This window comes from Lepidothrix coronata, unplaced genomic scaffold (genome assembly GCF_001604755.1).
Source record: "Lepidothrix coronata isolate B3197 unplaced genomic scaffold, Lepidothrix_coronata-1.0 Scaffold13, whole genome shotgun sequence".
Taxonomy (NCBI): domain Eukaryota; kingdom Metazoa; phylum Chordata; class Aves; order Passeriformes; family Pipridae; genus Lepidothrix; species Lepidothrix coronata.
Genome location: NW_016690193.1, coordinates 8,097,057 through 8,120,365, shown reverse-complemented (window position 1 = coordinate 8,120,365; position 23,309 = coordinate 8,097,057). Strand labels below are relative to the sequence as shown.

General features: G+C 35.7%; 2 long non-coding RNA genes across 2 annotated transcripts; one reads left to right on the top strand and one right to left on the bottom strand.

Moving 5' to 3' along the window:
• Window positions 1-262: 262 nt before the first annotated feature.
• On the bottom strand, window positions 263-18,922 carry LOC108493046. Its single transcript, XR_001873312.1, has 4 exons — window positions 18,671-18,922; window positions 17,798-17,927; window positions 8,790-8,875; window positions 263-6,023 (listed from the first exon to the last, which is right to left on the bottom strand). It is a non-coding gene; the product is annotated as an uncharacterized LOC108493046 (long non-coding RNA).
• On the top strand, window positions 17,937-23,096 carry LOC108493047. The gene is made up of 3 exons (XR_001873313.1): window positions 17,937-18,091; window positions 22,203-22,252; window positions 22,822-23,096. It is a non-coding gene; the product is annotated as an uncharacterized LOC108493047 (long non-coding RNA).
• The last annotated feature ends 213 nt before the right edge of the window (window positions 23,097-23,309 follow it).

The window sequence follows — 23,309 nt, the reverse complement described above, 5'->3', positions numbered from 1 at the left end:
TATGTTTTTCTTTTTTTTTTTTACACAGAACTCATTTTTGGTCTGACTTGAACAACTTTAAAAAATTGCACAAGTTGTAAAGTTAGAAATAAAGGCCCATATGTGTGCTGCATGGCTTCAATATCACTGTACTTTGAGTGTTATTAGGAAAGGAATGAGACTACATCCTGAATTCTTTAATTTCAAAAAAATAGGTGAACCCTATATTTAGCACTTTAATGTAACCTTTTTTTTAAAACATGTAAACATATAGTCCCATGAATTTACATCTGTTAATTACCTTTTAATAAATACAAGATTCACATGTATCATATGAAACAAAGAAAAAGGCTATATGGTGTATCTAAATCTTCCAAATAACTCACTCAGACTAACATACAAAGTTTGGTTCTTAGCTGAATTAAAGAGATATACTATTTGTGTCTAACCTTTTTCTACTTTTGTGGCTTTTTTCTTCTGTGTTGAATTGCAACATCATCTTTGAAGATATTATTGCTGGAATTAATTACTTTGCCATATATCAGAAGACTGGCATCCTGAAATTTGTTACATCAAAGGATATTGACTGAGAAGACAAATAATTAAATGACCCGTAACACAGGTAAATGATACTCTTGGGATCAAAGGGATCCCCTATAAATACTATGTGCTGCTCCGTTCTGCCAGTCATAGAAAATGTCATTTGGTTGCAAAGGCTATAGTGAGGTGGCTTTTGTCAGTCCTTCAAAGTGAGGTGCTTCCAAACAGGATCTTCCTGTTTATTTTCCTTGTTTGCTAATTATTCAGAAAATACTAAGATGAATTTGAGACTTGGTCAAGTGTCAATTCGTATGACATGGGTATGTTAGTACTTGTGGGCCAGACTTCTGAACCACTTCCAAGTGAAAGAGAGGACAGTTACCAGTAGTCTGTAATGGAAAAGGATGGAGATGGCTGACTAAGAATTATCTGGTGCAAGAAAATAGCATGCAAAAGGTATTACCTTTAAATCTTATATTAAACCAAGACCACTATTTTTAGTCTTCTTTGAAAGTGAGTTAAGCTAAAGATGTAAAATTTCCCCTTCTTTTAGTGCATAAGTGCCCATGTAGAAAGTTAGCGTAGAGCAGCTAGTGTAGCTGTCCCTTAGACTGTAAGAGCTTGGTTGCATAGAAATGCTGTGATGTGCCTTCTTAAAGTATGTTTTCCTAAGAATCATGGTTATGCCTGTCAGTGCCTCTGTCCTCTCTTTCTTTACTCATCCTTTCTTTTTTTGAATATAAAGACCCTATTCAGCTGTCAGGGTTAATACTTTACGTATCATTAGCTTTGAACTAGGTTGCATATTTCACTGTGGTGCAAATAAATTATGAAACTAAAAATGAAATATTACTAAATGACTCAGTACCAATAATCAAAATCTATACATGTTGCCTGAAAATATAAAAATATTTCCATTCAAAATGAAATGGAAGTCTATAGCTGCAAGATTTTTTGGAAGATCTATGAAATACTTTCTATTATAGTAAAACATATATTCAGGTGTACATATAAATAATAATCTCATATGGATTTCAACTGTTAATCTACTATATAAAAGTTCTATACGGTTGCAATGATAATCTGGTATAATTAATTCTTTACACGATTTCATGTAAAATAATTGCTCACACAACTTTTTTTTCTTTTTATTTCTTAGTGTTTTTTATTACCTCATTAAAGCTCATGGCTTAGATCCACCTTTTTGGTAAGGTACTTTCCATTGCTTTCTAAAATTAACTTTCTCAACTAACAGTACTGTTTCTTTTCTGCTTCTTACTGTTAATAACCTAATAAAGCTTAATAAGGAGGACAACAGCCAGAAGGAACTATCCCTGTCAGTCAGTGCAGAAATAGTACACTTCATGAGTAGAACTAAGGAGTAATAACCGCTAAATCTCAGAACAAGAAAATATTTACTTCATGTCTATGGTATGTATTGGAAAGGGTTACTTCCCTTATGGGGAAATCACTCTTATGGGAATTTTAATAAAAAATTAATTAACTTCAGTCCTGAGGATGTGGCCATTAAGCTGAACAAGTCACTTCCAAAATTGCAGGTTCTCTTCCCTAACGTGTGACATGAGTAGGAACGGGCTAGTAAGTCTAAGTTGTTCCCTAATTGAATTCAACTGTAAAAATCTTCCTGATTTCAACAAAACTGGATTTACATCATTTGAAAGACATGTCTCATGCCAGGATCTTTACTTGGGTCCTCTACAGCTGGAAAACTTTACCATATGTCACAGAACTAATGGTATTAATACAGCAGGAGAAGGAGGATACTCATGAGGGGCTGAAATTACCTGCAGGAAAGTGTACAGCTGTTCAAGGTGGTAGGTCAAGGTGTTGCTCTCTTACAGAACGTAATAGAGCATAATGAGAAAAATATCTTTGAATTGTGCATAATAACAGAAGACAGCACAGAATTTTAGTCGAGTAGTGTGTAACTGTATGCTCCTAGTAAAAGGCCTTCTGCCTCTTTAACTGTGTGTGCATAGCTGCTTCCTGTTTCCTAACAGTTAGGTAAGTAATTAGGTGAGGATTCTATGATACCTTCAATGTTCCAGTGTTTATACCTACAAATCATTAAAATTAGGTTTGTTGTGACTGGGCACTAATGTAAGAAGTGATTTTATCTCTGTATAGTGGTATCTGCCAACATGTCTGGGAAAGGCTCAGTCTTTGCCTGTACAAGAATGCTAAGTTGATTTACTATGGAACATTTTTAAAGTAATACAGCTCCTTTGTAGATATTCTTATTTCACAGTAGTTTCTACATAGTTCAGCTTAAACGGTTTTGCAATCAGATTCTTAAGTAAGAAAGTGTATGGTGATCTGTTCAGAGGATCTCCTCAAGCGGACAGACATTTCTTTCTAGTATTTATTGTTAGTTTTTTGTCTTAAGAGAGCCTTCAAGACAAAGTTGAAAAACATCTCAGCAAGGAAAGTAGGACATAAGCTGCTGAAAACATAGATTGAGAAGGTACACATAGATGTCTTATTTTTTTTTTAATACTGTAATTTAATTAGTACACATGACATTTTTCAATATACGTAGGGATGTTGGTTCTGTATATCTTCTATTAATTAAGAAACTGGAAAGTTCACTTTAGTTTTGGTTAGAATGTATACAAAAACTTGGACTGTAACTGCCAAGAAGGATTGAATGTTCATGCCTGATCTAGCTCTTCCAAGCCACAATTCTGAGTTAAATGCTCTCTTATCTTTGAGTCAACACCTAATATTTTTTTTCCTTGCTGTGTCTCCCTATAAACATGAGTTATTTTGGACAAGAATATTGGATTAGGAACAGTGTTTTCTTTTCAATGAAAATGACTGCTTTGTATATTAAATGTCATCAAAACAATAATTTAAAAAATAATTAAATTAAATAAACCCCAAAGAAACAAAGTTTATGATGAAATACAATTTCCTGTTACTTTTAAATAAAAAGTGTTAGAATAGAATGACTTGTAAACAGCTCATGAAACCACAAATGTCTAGTAGAGCATTTTCTCATAGAAAGCTTTTTTTACATAGAGATCTTCCATTAAATGTTTTTATATGACGCTTGAAGTTAAAACCAATTATTTCTTCTGTTATATGTTCTTTAGTTACTGAAGTAGAATTGGCTTGAAGGAAATTATTAAAGTAGTGGGCATTTAAAACATCATTCAGTCTGTGGGTGGTTTATTTGCTATGTGTATATGTTCTCTGAACACAAATTTACAAAAATAATTTGATGTTTAAGCAAGGCAGAAGGTATTTGTAGCAAACACTATTTCAATAATTTTTAAATTTTGCTGCTTTTTAAGCTTCACATATTATTTTTTCTCTAGTTTGACTGTGATTTCAATACATTTAATGAGCTCTAGGAAGGTTAAAACAAAAACCAAACAAACAAGGAAAGAAGATAAACCTGAACTTGTCTTATCAATAGTATGTACACTAAGAGTAACAGTTTCAGGGATTTTTATTACCAAGCCATTTAAAACAATGTAAAAATTTTTTTAATTTTATTTGAGAAAACTTTGCTAGAATAAAATTAAGTGGTTTATTATTTAATCTGTTATTTAAAGTATAGGAAAAAAAAATTTAATACAAAGCTCTGTGAGCCTCTTCCCTTGAAAGGCAACAGCTCCCAATGAAGTCCTGCACCACAGACATTTCCATGTGTGAGACCAAACTGGACTCTTCTGAATGGTGGTTTTCTTTCAGTTCAGAGTTAAACAGGTACTGGCTGCTGAGGGTCTTTTTCTTCCCCAGAAGCAGGATATGACCAATCACTTTTTAACTCACTGAGGGAATTGGAATGCAGCTGGCCATGAGACATCATTCCCGAGCTCTTGCTCTGCATTTACTATCTTGCCTTTGCAGGTTTCTGAACCAAGCTGCAGGAACTCAGTGGCAAAGTCTAAATGAGGCACAGGCTCCCACTGAGTTCCTACAAACAAAGCAGAATGTCTCCTGAACGTGTTGATATTTTCTGCTTATTATAAAAAGAGAAGAATTATATATTTTACTGTAGGAGGCTTTGACAAGGGCCAAACTGGACAAGTGTTCCTGGAATTGTCTACCATTACCAAAAAGCAATGGTAATTTAGATATCAGTTTTCATAGGGAATTGATTTGTTTTGGGAAAATAATTTTTGTGCTAGCACTGTATACATATCAGAGTTGGCTGACCAATAATGTCATGACAAAATATACTATCCTTCCGACGAATGACTCTAGCATTGATTCAGTCGTGGATTAATATGCAGATTGATTAATTTTTAAGTTAGTGGTTAATATCAAAAGAAGGTATTCTCTTTACTTTCCTGAAAAACACTGACAATCTGAAAGCAATACCTCATAATTAGGCTTCTCAACAACTGCCATCTGAAGCTTTGTGATACAACAGGGTCAATTTTGTCATATTTTCACTCATGTTACTGTGGTGAGGAACAAAATTACTTCTTCCCTGTATATATTATACCTTAAAGTCTATACAAGAGCTCTTCCAGTCATCTCCTACTATGCAAAAGGGAGTCTTCTAACAATTAATCTATGAGCTACTTTGTCCTTCCCCTTGGCTTCTTTTTGCTTCTGGACAGAAGAAGCAATGTGGGTATGGAATTGGTAGTCGAGACCTAAGGAAATGGGTAGGATCCAAAAACTGGATAACTGCAGAAATCCTTTGTCTGTAAGGCAAGAAAGACCAGTTTCAACCTCAGGCTTAGGAGTTCATCAGATCTTCTGGACTTAGGGGAGGAAGAGGTATTGCTTAGCCATACCTGCTCTCTGAAGAAATTGAAGACTTCAGTACCAAGGCTGAGTGAGGCATATTTGAAAAGCAGCAAATCAACCTGATTTTTTTAGAGCACACTCTTTCTAAATATCTGAAATCAAAGGCATTACTTGCATATAGATGCCATTACATTGGAAAAATAAAAAAAAAATTGCCTGGTACTTTTCAGTCATCCTCAGCAGCTTATTATGTTAATGTAAGCTAAATAACTATTATAACCATGCAGTCTTATTATACAAAAACCCATTATCTTCCCATGTTCTGTTGACTGAACAGATAGAAAAGTAAATACACAGCTGTTAAATATTCTTTATACATGACTGAAAAGTGGTGAAGAAACCAAACATAACTTCTGAATGCAGTTTCTCCTTTGAGAATTTAGAGCAGATGTGCTCTGTAAAATAAGCCCTGGTACTTTTATTAAGGCCATGAAGTGGGGTTGTAAAAAGGTGCTGAGGCAGCTTCATGGGTCGTGGTTCATTAACTCTAATTGTCACGTCTGGATTCCATCTGATGGATGATCAGGTCCTTCCTTTCTCACATCCGTTTTCTCACTGTCTTCAGGTGACCAGCTTCCAGAGCTGCCTCTTTCAGAAGTGTTTCCAACAGTGGACCTGGGTAGTATTCTATACCACTTCAGTCATACTTGAACATTTCTTTTTCTTCTTGGATTTGCTCCTTTTCTCGTATCCTTCCTGTGCATAGTTTTCCTCTGGAGAGAATAAAGCTATCATCAATGAAAACATTTTAGATTTTGGAGAGATTATGTTACACAATAGTTTTCCTAATTGAGAAGACTTATTTTTGAAAGTAATAAAATTTTTACATAAATTAAAAATAGAAAATGCAAAAGGCGTATCAGCACCAAGTGCCTTCTGATTTCAGGCTTGATATAAGGGAGTGAAGAAGCAATGTTTTACACACCGCCCACGTAAGACAACCATATCATTTATAGTGTGTGGCCATCTGTGTGTTTCCCAAGCTCTTGTTTTTTTTATTAGAATTAACTGTGAACCAAAACCACAATATATTAACTCTACAGGCAGTGGAAAAGATGTGGAATAGGTAAAGAATGTTCCTCCCTTTATTTCAAGCTGCTTGTGACTGAAAGTTGAGTCATGATTGTTTGGAAGAAGAAGGAAATTTAAATAATTGAATTAATGGAAATAATTAAAGTAATTAATGTTTTCAGACCAATGTCAAATAGCATTTCTCTTTTTAGCAGTGAATACATTTCATATGTGCATAGAACTACCTGTTTTCCCCACTAAAAATAGTCAAAAAAATTTCAAAGCTTGGAATTTTTTTAGCAAGTCTAATTCCAAAGCATAACTAAAACCTCACGTCATGGTAGCTGAAGGAATAATCTTTCATTACCATGAGAGATTACAATCTGGTTGGTTTTCAGTGTGGTTTAAGTACTGCTCTTTAAAATAAGAAAAAAAAATAACATTTTTTCAAATATTTATTTGATTGGTAGTAGGGAATTTTTTGAAATCGAGAAAAGATCTGTAAATATGAACACATTTTCTGAGTTTATAAAATCAAAGTCTAACATTCCATAAGTTTGTATTCAAACCATCTTTAGTTTTATATCCCTGATATACTGTGCCAAAATAAAAAAATCAATAAACTCTAAGCATGTGAAACAGTTGCAACAGTTCACATGTAACTGGTTTTAATTTTATTGAGTTGTAGACCCTAAAGCTTTGAAAAAAATTCTCATAAATCCATTTTGCCATTAAGTGCACACAGATAACTTTCTAGAACTTGCCAGAGCTACATATCTGTAAGTGTATTTATGTTTTCAATTTTTTTTCCAAGTATATTCAAATTTTGTTAATGATTTTTTTCCTTCAGAATGCCACCATCAGGGGGTGTGCATATCAGAATTTTCTGATAGTGATTTCTGAAAATCTTGTCAGCATTTCTGTTTCTTTAAAAGTATTTCGAGTATTGTAAAATAGGAAGAAATATCACAAATAAACTGATTATCCTACTTCCCACTTTTGTTAACTTGTTAAAAAGTTCACTTTAGTTATTGATAAATGCACTTCTATATAGCTACCTATATAATCTGTGACTGTTAGCAGAGTGTTATTCTATTTGTTTGAGTTTATTATATGAGCAGCGCTTTAATACTTTAGTTCTAAACCTAGAAAAATAAAATATGCATAACAAAATCAAACCAGAGTATCTTACCCCTGTTTCAATGTACCTTGTTACTTTTATTAAAAGAGTCTTCCTATTTTCTAAAAAAAGCTTGGTGCCACTCTATAGTATAAATTTACTAATTTATTCTGAGCTCTCTCTATTTTTTTTTTTTTTGCAGCCTCCAGTTTTTTATTATTTATTCTAGGTTTGGATCAAACTGATCCTGGTTTAGCCATGGTATGGTAAGTTCACTAATCTTTAAGTCTGCAGTTTTCTCTATAATGTGCCTGAGAGCATTAATTAGACATGAGAACTGGTGGATTATTAAACAGCATCTCTGGTCTTTTATATCTCTGGTCTCACCCTACTTTTGTATTTTTATTGCCTGAAAATTGACTTTTCCCCTGCATTTTATCTATAGATAAGGAGCTCACTGGCTTTATTTTCATATATCTTAACTTTGGCATGTTGTGGGCCTTTCCAATTTTCTTTAATAACAGAAGGAAGTGAGAGGAGCTTAAATGTATGTATAAACCATTTTTATGCAAAACTCTCACTTCTTCAATCTCTAGTGTTAACTTACTTCTTTGGTTTCTACTTTTCCTTTGGGAAGCTCTACTACTTTCCTTCATTTTACAGTTTCATATGCATCCCAGTCCATCTTTTCAGATGTTTGACCTTTATTAGCTGTATAAAATAGAATATATTTTCTACTTTGATAGCATTCAAATCCTGAAATTCATCATTAGGGAGTTACTCCATTTCCAGTTCTTTTCTTTTGGACCACCACTAGTGGTTTTAAAATTGCAGTCTTTGCATAAGTTTAGCATACTTTGATATCTGATCTATACAATCTGCCATCAAAGAAAATGAGGCCAACATATATTTGACCTATTGCATAAATTTACAGCTAGGAAAAATATTGTGTTCCCTCAGAAGACTGGTGATGCCTTTAGATGTTGTGAAGTCTAGCTTGATTTTCTTTCTTTTCTTTTTATGTTATTTCCTCATCTCCTTCTACTGCTCTGTACTTTCTCCATAACTGACTGGTCCTAAAGTCCTTACGTGTCTGTGTTCTTACCTTTAAAATATGCGCTTTTGGTTTTGCATCCTTCAAAAGTGCTGTTATCCAATAATTAAAATATTTGTCTAACTTGTTCTTTAATTATCCTGTCCTGTATTTGAACTGTTACTAGACTGATGTCTCTGCTCTCTCCCTGATAACATAGCATTGTTCTCTCTCATTTGTCTCATTTATGCTAAGGCCTGTATCAAACACGGCTGATTTATGTTAGCATAACAAGTTCCAGATGAGCCATCCTACCTGTTCATATGGGTGTTCTTAACTTGTCCCACATGCAAGGAAAGTGCTGCTAGTTTGCATCACAGTGAAAGAAGTTTTCAAGACCCCTGTGTTTAAGATACATGAGTGTAAGTTCACACATAGCAGGAAGAGGAATGTAGACTGATTCTAGAGGGAGCAGGTAACAGAGAGTTATAGAAATATAGAATGGAAGAGGGTGCTTGAGATTACCTAATTCTAATTTCTAATGCCTTTGTAATTAACTACTTCACAGTGTTTCAATTTTTTATTGATATTTTTTATATGAAGAGATTGCTGAAAAACACGTATGTTTTTGCCTTAACTTGGCCAAATTTTGCCTTTCTACTTTTAATTCTGCCTCACTCAGGGCTAGTATTTTCTCTTTCTCCTGCCCCTCCTAACACATTAGATTATCTTATACTGAAATTACAATAACAATCTCTTAATATTGTTGGGTCTGGGGTTTTTTTAGAACTCTGTTATCTTCCCTCAAGTTGAAAAGTGTTTTTGAGAAGGTTTCTGGAAGTCAGGAGCATCCTTTGTTTTGGAACAGGCAGTAAAGACATCTTCAGTTTAGAAGTTAATAGACTGTATTTTAGTGAAAGTTGCATGTAATTTAATCATAATGAGGACATATATGGATTTATTGACATTTTAAAATGTGTTTTTAAAATTTTTCTGCTTAACCTTAGATATCATTCTTATTTAGTAGTGAAATTATCTAGAGAAAGGGTGATTTTATTTTTAGTCAATGCACCAAAAACTTACCTTTGTTATAAACCAGAGGACAGATATATGGCATTTTCACAGAAATCTACCCCCACCCTTTCTTCCCACTCTGTTATCCAAAAAACAGTATATCTATCTGGAATTCAAGGCTATGTAGTGAAGAATACAGGGAACTAAAGAAAAAAAGTAAATTTGAAGTATGTTTCCAAGAGTCCAGCTAGGTCATGCAAAAGCCCATCTAAGGTCACTTGTTTATGTTTCTGCATTTGCCTCTCTACTTCACAGGTGCAGTTCAGCACTGGCCTGATGGGAGTTACCCGCAGTCTGTGGAGACAGAGGTAGAATGAGAGCTCAGGGGAACAGAAAGGAGCATGAGAGCCAAGCAGAAGCATGAACTAATTTCAAATATCACTCACATTCCAAGTGTTTCTAGGAAGAAAATGAGTCTGAGTGCATGCTCATACGTGTAGCTTTGCCATATCTTTAGCATTTTCTAGGGCACAAAGCCAGGAAAGATCCCTGAGATTGGTAAGCCCTTTTCTTTCTATATTCTTTTAGATATGAATTATCCCATACATAGAAAACTGGGAAGCCTCCACCCTACTCGTAAAACATAGTCCTCAAAAAGTCTTTTCTAGACACCACTCACAGAGATGGGGTGCAAGACTGTCATATTACTAAGGGGTAAAACAGAATTAGTAGACAGAGAACAGGAGCTGGTGGAATAATCTTATTTATTGCCTTCTTCCAACCCAAACTGTTATTTTTTTACTCTGGGAAGGACTCCTTAACCTTACTGGCACTTACTCTGATATATATATATCTCAGCAACATTTACCTCACAGGGAGAGGAAAATGGTTGTATACTTCTGAGTTTAGTAAAAAAGTCATCCAATCCATGAGTGTTACCCCACAATTCAAAAGCAATCCTGTGACAGCAGTAAGGACTTAAAATAATATATGCTAATTCCTTAGGGATTCCTGGGAAAGTCTTAATGTTCACTCTAACTCCCACATCATCAGTTTGAAAACATAGGGTTGTTTTTTTTCTTTCTTTTTTATCCTCCCCTCTAGAGCTTTTCAAAGGTAAATTATTTTCCCTGAGTTTTGCCACAAAAAGGAGTTATTAAACTTTAAAACCTATTTGTTGGGAGGACAGGGAGTGACTGAAAAGCACCCTGGTAATGTTTTTGTGTGTGGGAAGACTTGCTGTAGGCCTATTACTTTTCTCCAGAAATTTTCTCAAAAAAAGAAAAAGCAAGACAAGAAAACTATCTTGCTCCTAATGACCCAGACCCCTAAAATTTTGTCTTTGATGTTGATGCAACTGTCTTGGAAAACCTCTGTTTCATTCTGATCAGCACCATGGTCTGCTCATTGTGCCATTTTTGAGTTGAAATCATGAATTCAATCTGCACTTGAGGAAGCAGTGGCAAATGATGCTTCCGAATGAAAGCAACTCCTTGGTGTTTACAATGAGTGAATGGGAGGCAGGGAGGAAAAGCACTTGTTGCTACAGGGTCTTCCTCTTGCCAGGCAAATTACGTAATTTTCACCTTTATCCACCTGTTCCTCTTCTGGCCTTCTCTATACCTTTAAATACTTTCACATTCCTGGCAACTAAAATTGCATATAAATTGCATTCAAACAAAGGAATCACTATAATTACTTCAAATTGAACACATTATTTTATTTATTCAACAATTACCTGCAAATTTTCACCTCTAAGACCATGTCTGTGTTGCCATACAGATGATTGTGTTTCAGCACTTACAATAGTTCAATCCAGCCAAGGCTCTATTGTTACTAAGTCTCTGCACCATGGGTGGTCTCATACAGACTTTTTTTCCAAACAGAGTAAAAGGCTCCATATTTCCATTAAGCAGTGATAGTCTGGTTTTAGTAGTATATCTGCAAATTCTACTATAAGCTATACTGGTTCCCCAAAACCTCCATAACTTTTAAGAGAAATATGTATGTGTGCAAATATATATTGTACAGAGAAGAACACAAAATATAAAAGTACTCCCACAATAGCAGCTTTAATTCTCTACCATTTTTAAATGCTTCATTTTAAATAATGAAATTTAGAACATAATTATAATATGCTCTCCCACTTTCAGTGTCTTCAAATGGTTCAATGTTTGGATTACTTAAATTTTTGAGAATGTCCTATTCTTGTGTTGATCTCTATTAGGTGTAATACTGATCTTAAATACATGTTTTCTATTTTGGCTTTAGAACTAGAAGTTCTTCTTTTGAGCATGAATCACATACAGTTTTATTACTGATTTGTGAAAGGGACAGTCAGGTCAACAAAAGCTTTCTCTAAACTTAAGAAATTGTAAAATGCATCCCAGGCATTTTTAAAACTGCTTCAGAAGGAAATTCGTAAGGGAACTTTCAACTAGAAAGCAAGAAATGAGGAAAAGTTGGAATGTAGCTCCATCCTCTCATATACCTAAGGATATCATAGTCACCTACTTGGTGCTGTGATAGTATTCTTAGATGAGACATGCTACGATTGTGGTCAGTCATAAACATGGTTCTGAATGGATTCTGAATCTGAAGCCCAAGCAAGTCTTTCCTACTGATTTCAGTAAACCTCATTTCTAAGTACTGCAAGCAGTAAAAGGGATATATGCAGTCATCCAGGCACAAATGATTAAACTGCGTGTACTGCTGGCATCCTTCAGTACCCTATGGTATTGCTTATAATATATAGGATAAAGTAAATTCAAATTGTCACTCCCATGGGATCTAGGCAGAATCTCTGTGTCTTCCTGCATAATGTATTCTTCAGGTAGTCAGCTGTATTCAAAGATAATGTGGCCATCCTGGCTTCCAATGAATTTTATTTAAGTTTTGGCTCTATAGGAGGCTCCTAAGATGTAGACTGAATGATCTCCAGTCTGATTTCACTGTAGGATGGCTCTACCTGACACACTGCTTTGTTTAGTGTGTGTTGAGCGTATATAGCGTTCCCTCTCCACCTTTCCTGAGAAGTGTAGGCCAGCTCATGCTACCTTCCGGAAAGTGTTTCAAAGAAAGAGTTGTAAGAAGTGTTCGATTAAGATGTTCATCCAAGAGCGAACTCTCCCTTCCTCAAAGCTGCATTTGTCAAATATCTCAGAAAAAGGACTCACCTACCCTTCTAGGAGCAAAAGGCTCTGGAAATTCATGCTGTTTGCTGGCACTTGTGAGACAGCAGTCGGTGATGCCTGTGCCTGTGCAAGAGCTTTAATCCCTATCATTTCACATCCCACAAGGGAAAGTTAGATGGTAACTCACTTCTATCAGGAGTATTTTATGTTAAAACATAGCAATAATAACATAAGTGTTAATAACATAAGTGTTTATACTCTTCCTACATTCTATGTATATTTTATATATGTTATCTTATGACCAGGTAAATTTTATTCAAGATACTTAATCAGTCTTCAAAGCAGAGATCAGATTCACCCTGAGGTAATTTTCTCATGTAATTAGAAAGCCAGGATGCATCTTGCTTGTTCTCCCTTTTGTGGAGGTGGGTTTACACCCCTCCTGCACAGTGGAGAACTGGCAGCAGCCATTGGAGCCTGTTTCATTACCTGGCCTTATGGACTCTCTTGGAAAGGGTATCCTTCATTTGAAACCTGCCAGGATTCAGTGGCTTTAAGCTGACTCATACCTCCAAAATCCTGTTTGGCTGGCTATGGTAGAAAAAGCATACTTTTCAATCTGCATGCTCACAAAGGCTCAGCCCTTCACGTACTCAAGCAGACAGTAAATGCTAAGACTGGAGAGACAATGAAATTCAGAGCCATGCTTGTAGCTCACATCTCTTACTGACTAACCACTCAGACACTTTCTCTTCTGTGTAGGTAGTGAGGCACTGAGTTCAGGATATCCCAAGTCCTCACACTGGAAGAAGTAATTGAAAAACTCAAATATAGTGTTTAGCACAGTCAGTTTGCCACTTCTACTTTCACAGAAGGCTGGTGTTTACCTTATGGTAACTAGAGCTTTTTGAAATACCATTTTTATTATGTGAATCCCACAACTCACTCTTCATGAATACAGACAAAATTCTTCCAATTTCTGTGTTAGTGGCAGAGTTAAGGGCTTTGCACCAGTGAGAAGGGAGAAGGCACCAGGTTTCCTGTATGAAAGAAGGCATCTCAAAGAATTTAAGTATTTTTAATATAAGTAAATTTTTAAATAGTGGTTTATTATAGGCAATCCTTCCTTTATTTTCACTATATGTATAGTTTTTTGGTTTTTTTGTTTTGTTTGTTTGTTTGTTTGTTTGCTTGCTTGCTTTTGTTTGGTTTTTTGGTTTTGTTTGTTTGTTTTTTTAAATATAGAGAGAAATAAATTTTCTGGGGAAAAAAGAATTTCTTGCTGGTGTCTTCCTTACTGTCCCACCATTTGGATTATGCTGTGTAAGTAGTGCAAAGCAGTAAATTTCTTCAGCTGAAATTCAATTAGTGCATATGAAATCAAACTTCCCTGAGGCAAAACTATGCTAAGTAAATAGAACTCCCTTGCATGCACCTGTGTTTGGAATAGCTTGTCACGCTATGGAGATATGAGTGGCAAGACAGGCATTTTAATCTTCAGACTTGAGATTTCAATTCTAACAGACACTGTTGAGAGCAAGGCTTCCAGGGAGTCGTGCTTCTGGTCTTTGCAGGATAATTCTTCTCCAAGTAGCAGAGCTAGTGGCTCATGGTGACTAGACAACTCCCTCCAGCGGGAGATTTATTGCATAAACTCTACTTGGAACTGTTCTAATGACTGTCTCTTCTGGGCAGCAAATGCATCACAAGCCATTAATGTCTTGCTTCCTTTTACCTTTTTACTATAAATCTGTCATCTTTTATATTTCTTAGAACAAAACTCTGTAAAGTACATTGCACTTTTCTTCAAGAAGCTGTGGTTTGGTTCCTGAGAAGGATACAGATCAAATAGTGCAAGAAATTAAAGTCAAGGATTACCTGCTACACCCAAGAAAGAATCAAGACTGCTTCCTGACCATTATTCCTTATATAAGAGCAACAATGGCACTGGAGCATGAAAATTGTGTTCTATATACGTTGTGACAGTGGGTTTAGCCTCTTCTAAAAGGGTAGCAGGAAATACATGCTGCTGCCTCCTTCAGAAGGACACACAACTACAGATTCCCAGTTTCCATTCTTGTCAATTTTTATAATCTGTGTCTTGTATCTCAGTTTGTGCCAGATGCTGGCCTGTAGGCCTCTAGCTGTAAAGAACAATATGTAATGCCAACAAAAAAAGGTTTTGTAACACATGCAATGAGTATATTCTTGATTTTACATCTAGGTTCTCTGTAGGCTTCTGTACTGCTTCCAGTAGCTACTATTATGTATAGCATAATGATACATGCTTTATTTTAAATTTTGTTTTCTGAATTAAATTTCCTTATGACTAATCTAGTGAAACACTTCTGTATTTTTCTGCAGTGTCCTTCTACTTGTTCTGTGCCCTCTCTTAAGTATCTCAGTTGCCTCAATTACTGAATTAATACTCTCGGATCTCTTTTTTTTTCTTTCTCAGATAGAAAAAGACTTTTGAAGGAAGATATTGTGTTTACATTTCCATGAATTATTGCATTTTCCCAAAGATAGAATAATCTTATAGAACATGCCCTCATTTTGCTGAGGGAGGAAAGCTCTGTGTCACTGAAGTGGCACACTGAGCACTGGCTTTTCAGCTGGCACAGGAACTGCTGCTTTGCACTATATGTTCTGCTATACAATGCCATAATAAAATATGGTAATACGAGGTGAGATTGGGACAATTTCCCTCAAAAATTGCTTTAGAAGCTTGAGAAATACAGCATAATATTTCTGTTTCTCATTTTCCCTAATATAAACAAATAACTGAAGGATACACACTGTGTTCTGTGTTGTGGAAAAAGCAAATGACATGCAAGCTTACTGGCCACAAGAGAAAATAAAACAAGCACAGACATCCTCCCACAGTTGTACAACTATCTCCACTTAAATAACTGAACTGAAATAACTGGATTATAAATTAGAATTCTTCTGTAGCCCTCCTTTTCTGTTCAGATAACATGTAAGATGAAAATCAAAGGAAATTCCTTTCAGCTGTGAGTAGAATGTACTGGCCTAGGGCTGTATGAGCATGCTAAAAGAGCTATGAAGAACATCTCACCAAAATATCTGTTTCAGTTAGCTTTGTATTAAGACACGTTTCTAACAAGACACCCATCAATGTCAGCACAAAGCGGATATATGATTTTTATTCCCCTGTTGCCACTGCATCTTAGGCAGCAGACTTTCATACAGATTCCCCGCTTTCCAGGTTTTCCTCTAAAGAAGATTTTAAAAACATTGTGGGAAAAGACATGAACATGGTTGAGGCTCTGTTATTGCAGAAGGACATTGCCTAAATTCAGGGGTTGTTTCACTAGCACAGTAAGTGGGATTTGTTCTCACAGCAGTTCTGTCCAAGATCATTGCATACAAGGTGCTTTGAATACTGGGAACATAAGAACCAGGCCTGATGAGGGCACACCAAGGTTTTTGACGGATTTGGTGCCTATGAGCTCTTACATCAAGAGTCTATTCTCATACAGTGCTCAGCAGAAGACTTAGCTTTCTCTTTGCAGACTGAAAGTGTGGCTGTGGTGATAAAAACAGGACAGTGAGAAGTGAGAAGTTCTCATGCAGTTTTGATGCTAAGGAGATGCTGCCAAAGCTACTCACACTACACCTCTGTTGTAAGTTACTATGGAAGCTGAGGGCAAGGAAGGATACCTAACCTTGTCTTTGTGCAATGGAAGGCATAAGTTTAAAATCAATATGATTCCGTTAACTCCCCTTTTTAATCTCGTAAAACGCACATGTCAGTTAGAGACCAGTGAAACAACGTCTCATTTTCAAGTTCATGCCTATGCAAAATTTGTTAGTTGCCATGAGGACTGCATTCCTTATAGCACATGATTCCCCCATCCTCCTTGGAGCTGAGGAGTTGCTGTTCTTGCCATGTCAATACAGCGGACTTCTCCCAGGGAAAACTGCTTGTGTCCACGCTGTCTCAATGAGGTCAGTTCTCATGGCAACCACACTTTATCTGCAGAAATGTGCACTGTTTTTGAACAGTTTCCCCTTCTGCGTAGAAATGATGTAAAATGCAAGGGAGCAGAAGAGCAAGAAAGAAAGCTAATTGACATGCAAGAAGCAAGCACTGCAACACTTCCTCACCTTTAATGCTGTTAGCTATTTTTTCACAAATTATTAGGCAGCCCAAAGTTTTACAATATGACACAAATGTTAAGAGCATTCGATTAGGGTTGCTCAGTGACATGCCCATAAAATAAATATTTTTTTAATACAGAAGTCAAGTTAACACAGGGTTATTTACTATCAGACATGGCAGAAACCAACAGCCTATATTGCTGTGTGCCTCAGGAGTTTATTTCAGTCACTTTCTCCCTACCTCCTTTTGCTCCCACCTTCTCCAGTTTGAGGAAGCTTGGCAGGAGGCTGGAAAAAGAGAGGAACTCCTTTTTTGGTGGGGAAAGCCAGAGTTCCCTGCTCCTGCTCTGCTTCAGCAGCCCCAGTGATGCTTCTGCCAGGAGGGGATTAGATGGCATGACGGTGGCTGTGACAGTGCTATGCCTGTAACACGGGAATTCTCTGCTGATGGTGTAAGGTTATGTTAAATCTCCTTTGTAGAACTAGCAGGGCATCTGCTTGGGATTTTTTGGTCCAGATTTTAAAACCTTTTGAATGGGAGAAAGACACCCCCTGTACTTTTAATTGCATTTTCACTCTCTTAAAAGGGAGCAAATACTTGCCTTCAGCATAATGAAAACAAACATTTACCTTGATTACAAAAACATCCTCAGTTTTGCCAGCCTAAGCATCTTATAACTTCTTAGTTATAAGATGAAGCATGAAGCAGACCTGCTTCATGAAGCAGAACTGCTGCCAGGAGAAAATCCTCCCCTACAGAGAACAGCGACTTACTCAGAGGTTACTTACAGTGCTGATCTCGGTTGTGTGACACAGCTCTATCTGAGTGAGCAGATCCAGCTCTAAAAGGTCTTGTTCCCATACCTTATCTCAATTTCTATGCTTGTGACTTTTATTGATGCCTTAACTGATTACTCTCTGCCCTTCATATGCTATTCCTAAACCGGTGTCAGGTACTGTAAGTCTACCAGCAAGATAAATCACAAAACCTATAATTAGAATATTAGTTAGTAAAACCTGTGAAGTACTACATTTATTTTAAATTATTACCTTCTTTGTTGTCATGGGAGTCACTGTAGATAGAAGCCAGGGTAAACAAGGTGAAAATGACAAAAGCCAGCAAGATGAAAGCTAATTCAAGGTTTGTGAAGGGGAGATCCATGAACTGCTACTGCTTTGCCTAGGAAAAAGTGTAAACATTTACTTGCCTGACTGGATGTGGAAAGGGACTGCTCTCAATAGAGTAGTTAAATCTTTACTCAGGAGGATACTAGATCCTGGTCAAACTGGTTAAGTAACTTCAGTGGTTAAGAAGGAAACAATACTGCTGGCTCATACAAGAATGTAAGCTCAAGCTCTTTTTACTGAGGGCGCAGTATGTGCTGTTGCTCTGGGGGACATTTATATCAGTTATTAAAGTAAAGCTGCACTTAACTGTATGTCCATATACTAAATTTGGCATGTCTATATATGTCTATATGCTATATTTATTTTATATGTATTTGTGTACAATGCATTTAATAACAGGAATATGTTTGGACTCTGAGAGAGTAATAAAAAAACGCTTATTGAAACAGAAAGTATCTGTAATGATCTGTAGAATAGCATAGATTTTCTTTATAGAAAAACTCCTAGGATATAAAGAAATCTACATCCTGTGTAGTGGAAAGTTTAAAACACAAGAGAAAGCCTGAACATTACCACCAAATTACTAATCAAATCCCAATAAATAGTCCAGGAATTCTGAAGTTAATGGAAATTGAAAGTGTTAAATTGCTCACAGGATTTAGCTCTAAAAAGCAGCCTCCCTGAAATCTTAAAAACAAGGAGTCCAATACATTTGTACAGAGTTTTGTGAAAGATCAGAAGCATATATATAAAAAAACCCCAACTTGTAGTAAATAAAGGGAAGCCAGCACTTACTGATTGCCAGGGAATTGTCTATATATTCCATTGGAGTTTCTTCAAAATCATCCCAGTTCTATAAAATGCACTGAGTTAATTACTCGAAGCTGGAAGGATCTAACGTAATGTGATTCCCTGATGCTTTTCAGTTGCTGCCTGGCTGGCAGCAGGCACAGTCCACATCAGGACAGAGGGTGTGAAAGCGGCAGGAAAAGGCACAGCTCAACAGGTTTTTTTCTTGTACCTGCCTACAGGATGCTGGTGATGTGCATGTAAACGGAAGCAACAGAGGCTGTAGCATTGCCATTGAGGCAGTCAAGACTGAAGTTTGCACATTGTATATCGTGTTGAATTTTAAGCCCTAGTGAAATATTAACATGGTTGTAAACAAGACTAACAAGTGTAAGAAAGAAACTCAGCTCAGTAAATGTATCAGCAAGAATTTTGAAATTCAGATACATACTGATGTAAGCAATAATTATTAGAATGACACAGCTGTGTCACTGAGAACCAAACCTGTATAGATGCAATTTATATGAAAAAAGATCCTTTTGAAGGACCCTACAGATCATGTTGTGAGGATTTTGTTTTCTACAGAGTCTTGGTTTGAAAAATACAAATACTCTTTATATAAACTAAAGCATCAGTCACTTCTGATTGCATTAGCTACATGTTAATTAAAGGGGATTTCTAAACATTATTTTTTAATATTCTGATAATTCTGTTATTTAAAAATATAAAATATTTTGATGTTGCTATTTCTGATCTTTTGTGTAGCGATCTAAGCAGGAATATTTCCGCACCAGGCAAAGGATGGATGCTTATGAAACCACATGTCAATACATAAAAAAATAGAATATGCAAAATAGAATCTCTCCTAAATTAGGAGAGTGTGGAGATGATTTGAACTTTGTCACAACCAATGTGTCTTCTGCTGGATCATTTTAGCAACAAACATTTCTTTAGTAGCTATTATAAATCTTTCTTTATGTTTTCTAAGAGTAAAAACACAGTTACACATATCACAGCTTCATTCTCTATACAATGGATTAGTTACCTCAATAAACCAAAGGAATAAACTGTTCCTCCAGTCAGAGGAACACTTTCACCTGTGTATCCATTGAAAAATATTTTATTGTCTGTATTTATACATTCTTGCTCTTTGCAACAGACAATATTTATGTATCTGCCTGAAGGTAAAAGTGAATTCAAAACTTACAGCTTTTCCTATAGACAGAGTTAAATTCTTCCACTATCTCTTATGTCAATAAAGCCACTGCATCATTCACATTCTGCTTAACTGATACAAATGAAGTTGTGTACAGTTAAAGAAGGGGCCTGTTTCCTGAAAACAGCTTACAGTTGATGAGATTTTTTGTTATTTTGTATTGCTGGGTATATGTGTGTAGTATTTTCATTTATGTAAATGATTATTTTATCTATACTCTATTAAATATCAATCAAAAAACCTTAAACATTAGGCATAACAAGAAAAAATTAATCAGCCAGCAGTAAAAGAACTGATGGTTGATAATGCTTTTGAAAGCTGCTAAGTCCTATTGAAAGTGTTGGAATATAAGCTACTTCACCATCTAGCTCATCAAATTTTTTTTCTTGTTGACAATATTGGCCATTTTCTGGCTGCTATGCTTTTAAGCATGGATACAAGAAGAGCCATCTAGTGCTGCTGAAGTATCACTATCATTAAAGAGAAAGATAAGCCATAAAGAGTAAAACAATTTTTAAATTGTTAATTCTGAATATATGCTTATATATGAAGACTTGTCTAAATTAAGACAATACTTTTATATGCAACGATCAGAATAAAATTGTAAAAGTATTTGATATTAAAAATCACAGACCTTTATAGTTATTAGATTGCCATGTTTATCTATTTGTACATTGTCCATTGTACACTGAGAAAACACCACATCCTTCTTCCTGGTTTGATGGACACATGTTCAATGCAAATCAGAGTCCTCTGTCTGTGTCCTACCCTTGTAACAAACAGAGAAAGTATGCAATATTTTTTAAAAATAGAAGATTTGTGCCCCATGTAGAGATCTTATTATTACTTTGGGAAGGCTTTACAAGCAGACACAAATTCTGTCTAGGTATCTACAATGACACTAAAGAACATAGGGGTTTACCCTCTATCTACAATGACACTAAAGAACATAGGGGTTTACCCCCTCCAATTTGTCTGTACTGTGGATGAGAAATTCACATAATCTTTTTTGAGTACTTGAAACTACGAAACAAACTTGAATTGAAGGCTAAAATTCACGAGACATTCAATTCCATATGTTTATGTTTCATTTGATCCAGGTAACTTTACGCAAGGCTAACATAAAAAGAATCGCTTATTAACCCTTTATTTTTGTGGTAAGAGGTTAATTTGCTTTATACAAATCTTTGAGTACCTAAGCCAATCTAATGAGAGCCAGGAGACAAGTCCATAAGGGTTTCCTACCCATGCTTGTTACCTTGTTTTGCCATGGAAAACAGGAATGCTGTCAATAGTCTCAGGAAAATCTGACAGTTAAACAGAACTATTAAGAATGGACACAAAAGCAAACTCTTTATTCAGCATCATCATATGGCAGGGTATCTTCATAGCAACACTGGAGGTGCAGAAGAGAGTTACATCTTCCAGTTCAAAAATGACTGGGAAGGTGTTAATAAGTAAACTCTCCCATGGGCATCTAACATGCCACCAGTTTACCTGGAAAACTGTAGGAACTCTCTTCTCACCCCCATAGGATGCATTTTCTTCTGCCAGTGTTATTTAGTATAAAGGTTATGTGAAAGCTTCACACTGACTTGGAGGCTGGCAAGTCTACTGTATTTTTTCAGGTGCGACAGACCTTTGGTTTGGGAAAATACCTTTTAAAAAATACCAGTATGTCAAAAATAGCTGGAAACAAAACATGCCTTTTGAATACACATAACCTTTCAAAACATGGGTTGTTCACTAAGTTTTTAATACTGTTCTCCATCAATGAAAGCAGATTGTTGTGAGGTGGCTAGAAACAAGAAAAAAGCAGAATGTGCAGTTGCGGAAAAAGATGTGGTGGTCCCAAATAAAAACAAAGGTTGATACTCTTGTAGAGAAATCAGATTAGCCTTCACCATTACTATCTATTTGCAGGGATATGATTAAAATACTGTAAAATCTCCCAGAGATACAGCAGATGACAGTTTACTGGAAACTGATGAAACCCCAGATCTTTATGATGAATTCTGATAGCTTTGGAATCAGAATAACTTGGAAAAATATAGGAAAGGTCAAGAATATTTTTGAAGTGCTGTTAAAAGTTTTACTGTAAATATACCCATAGAAACACTGTAAACCCAGATGGGACTTAGAGAATATTTGGGTTTAGCCACAAAAAAATGATATGTCTCATGATTTATCAGTTTACTTGGTGGTTTACTAGAGTCAGCACCAGAGATGATATTCAATGGTTTTGTAATTTTTCTTTGTCTTTCAATTAAATGTGTATGAAAATAGTTCAATGACCAGTTTCTGTGGACTTTTGTTTTCTAGCTGAAATTCTGGCCCCACTGGGATCTATAGAAAGCTGATCCATTACACTGGTGTGGCTTGGATTTCACTAACTCTGTAGAAAGTTCCTCCACAAATATGTTGACTTGTGTGGGATGACTGAGAAAATAAGGAACTAATTGTTAGATTGAAATGTATGTATTATGACCCTAGAAAAGATAAGAGAAAAATGTGAGACTGAAAAGAAATGAAAAATCCAGCATTTCTTCAAGCAGATCTTTCTCCAAGCAGAGCTTTTAACTTAAGAGGTTAGAAAAAGCCAGAATGGAGATTAGAATAAGAACCCAGCAGAGCTGGACAGAATTAAATTCAAAATTTGAAAGTTTTAATTTTTTAAATTTATTTATTTATTTAATCTATACACTTTTTTCCTAGTCTAGGTTGCTTATTGTCAACAAAAAAAAAATATTCTTTTTTTATAGAAATGGTAAAGTAAAATTGTCAGAAAAAATTAATATAGGACAGATAGAAAATATAAAGCAAACATATTCTACATACCTACATGCCAGTTCCTGTCACTGGAAAGAATGTTGCCAGTGAAGTGGAAATGTCCTTTATGATATTGCTTTTATTTAGTATATGTTTTCACTGTTTTTGCAAGGTACCTCCTTTTATGCTGACACTGCTGTCACAGCTGCTGGTGATCACTTCTGAAACTGAACTGTGGACATGGCCCTGTACACAGTACACTTGGACTCAAAAAGTATCAGAAAAAAAAGAGGAAAAACATTATCTGAACTTTCTGCTTTAATTAAAATCCAGCTTTGCAACCGACAGAAATAATTTGATCTCATAAAAATGGTTGACCAGACCAAATAAAGCGTAAGTCAAAAAGTGACTTATGAAAGTGACTTTGTGACTTTGTGTCTACAGCTTCAATCCATTTATTGTTCCTATTGCTGACAACACGAGGTACCTACTTTACACAAGCCAAGCTAGGCAAATATGGGCTTTGTATGATATTATTTTTTTTTCTCTTAATGCAGAGGGACATATCATTGGTCTCAATCAAATTTCTACTTGTTTTCATTTCTTCATCCATCACATAATAAAATTATGCCACACTGCCATTTCTTGAGAAATATTTAT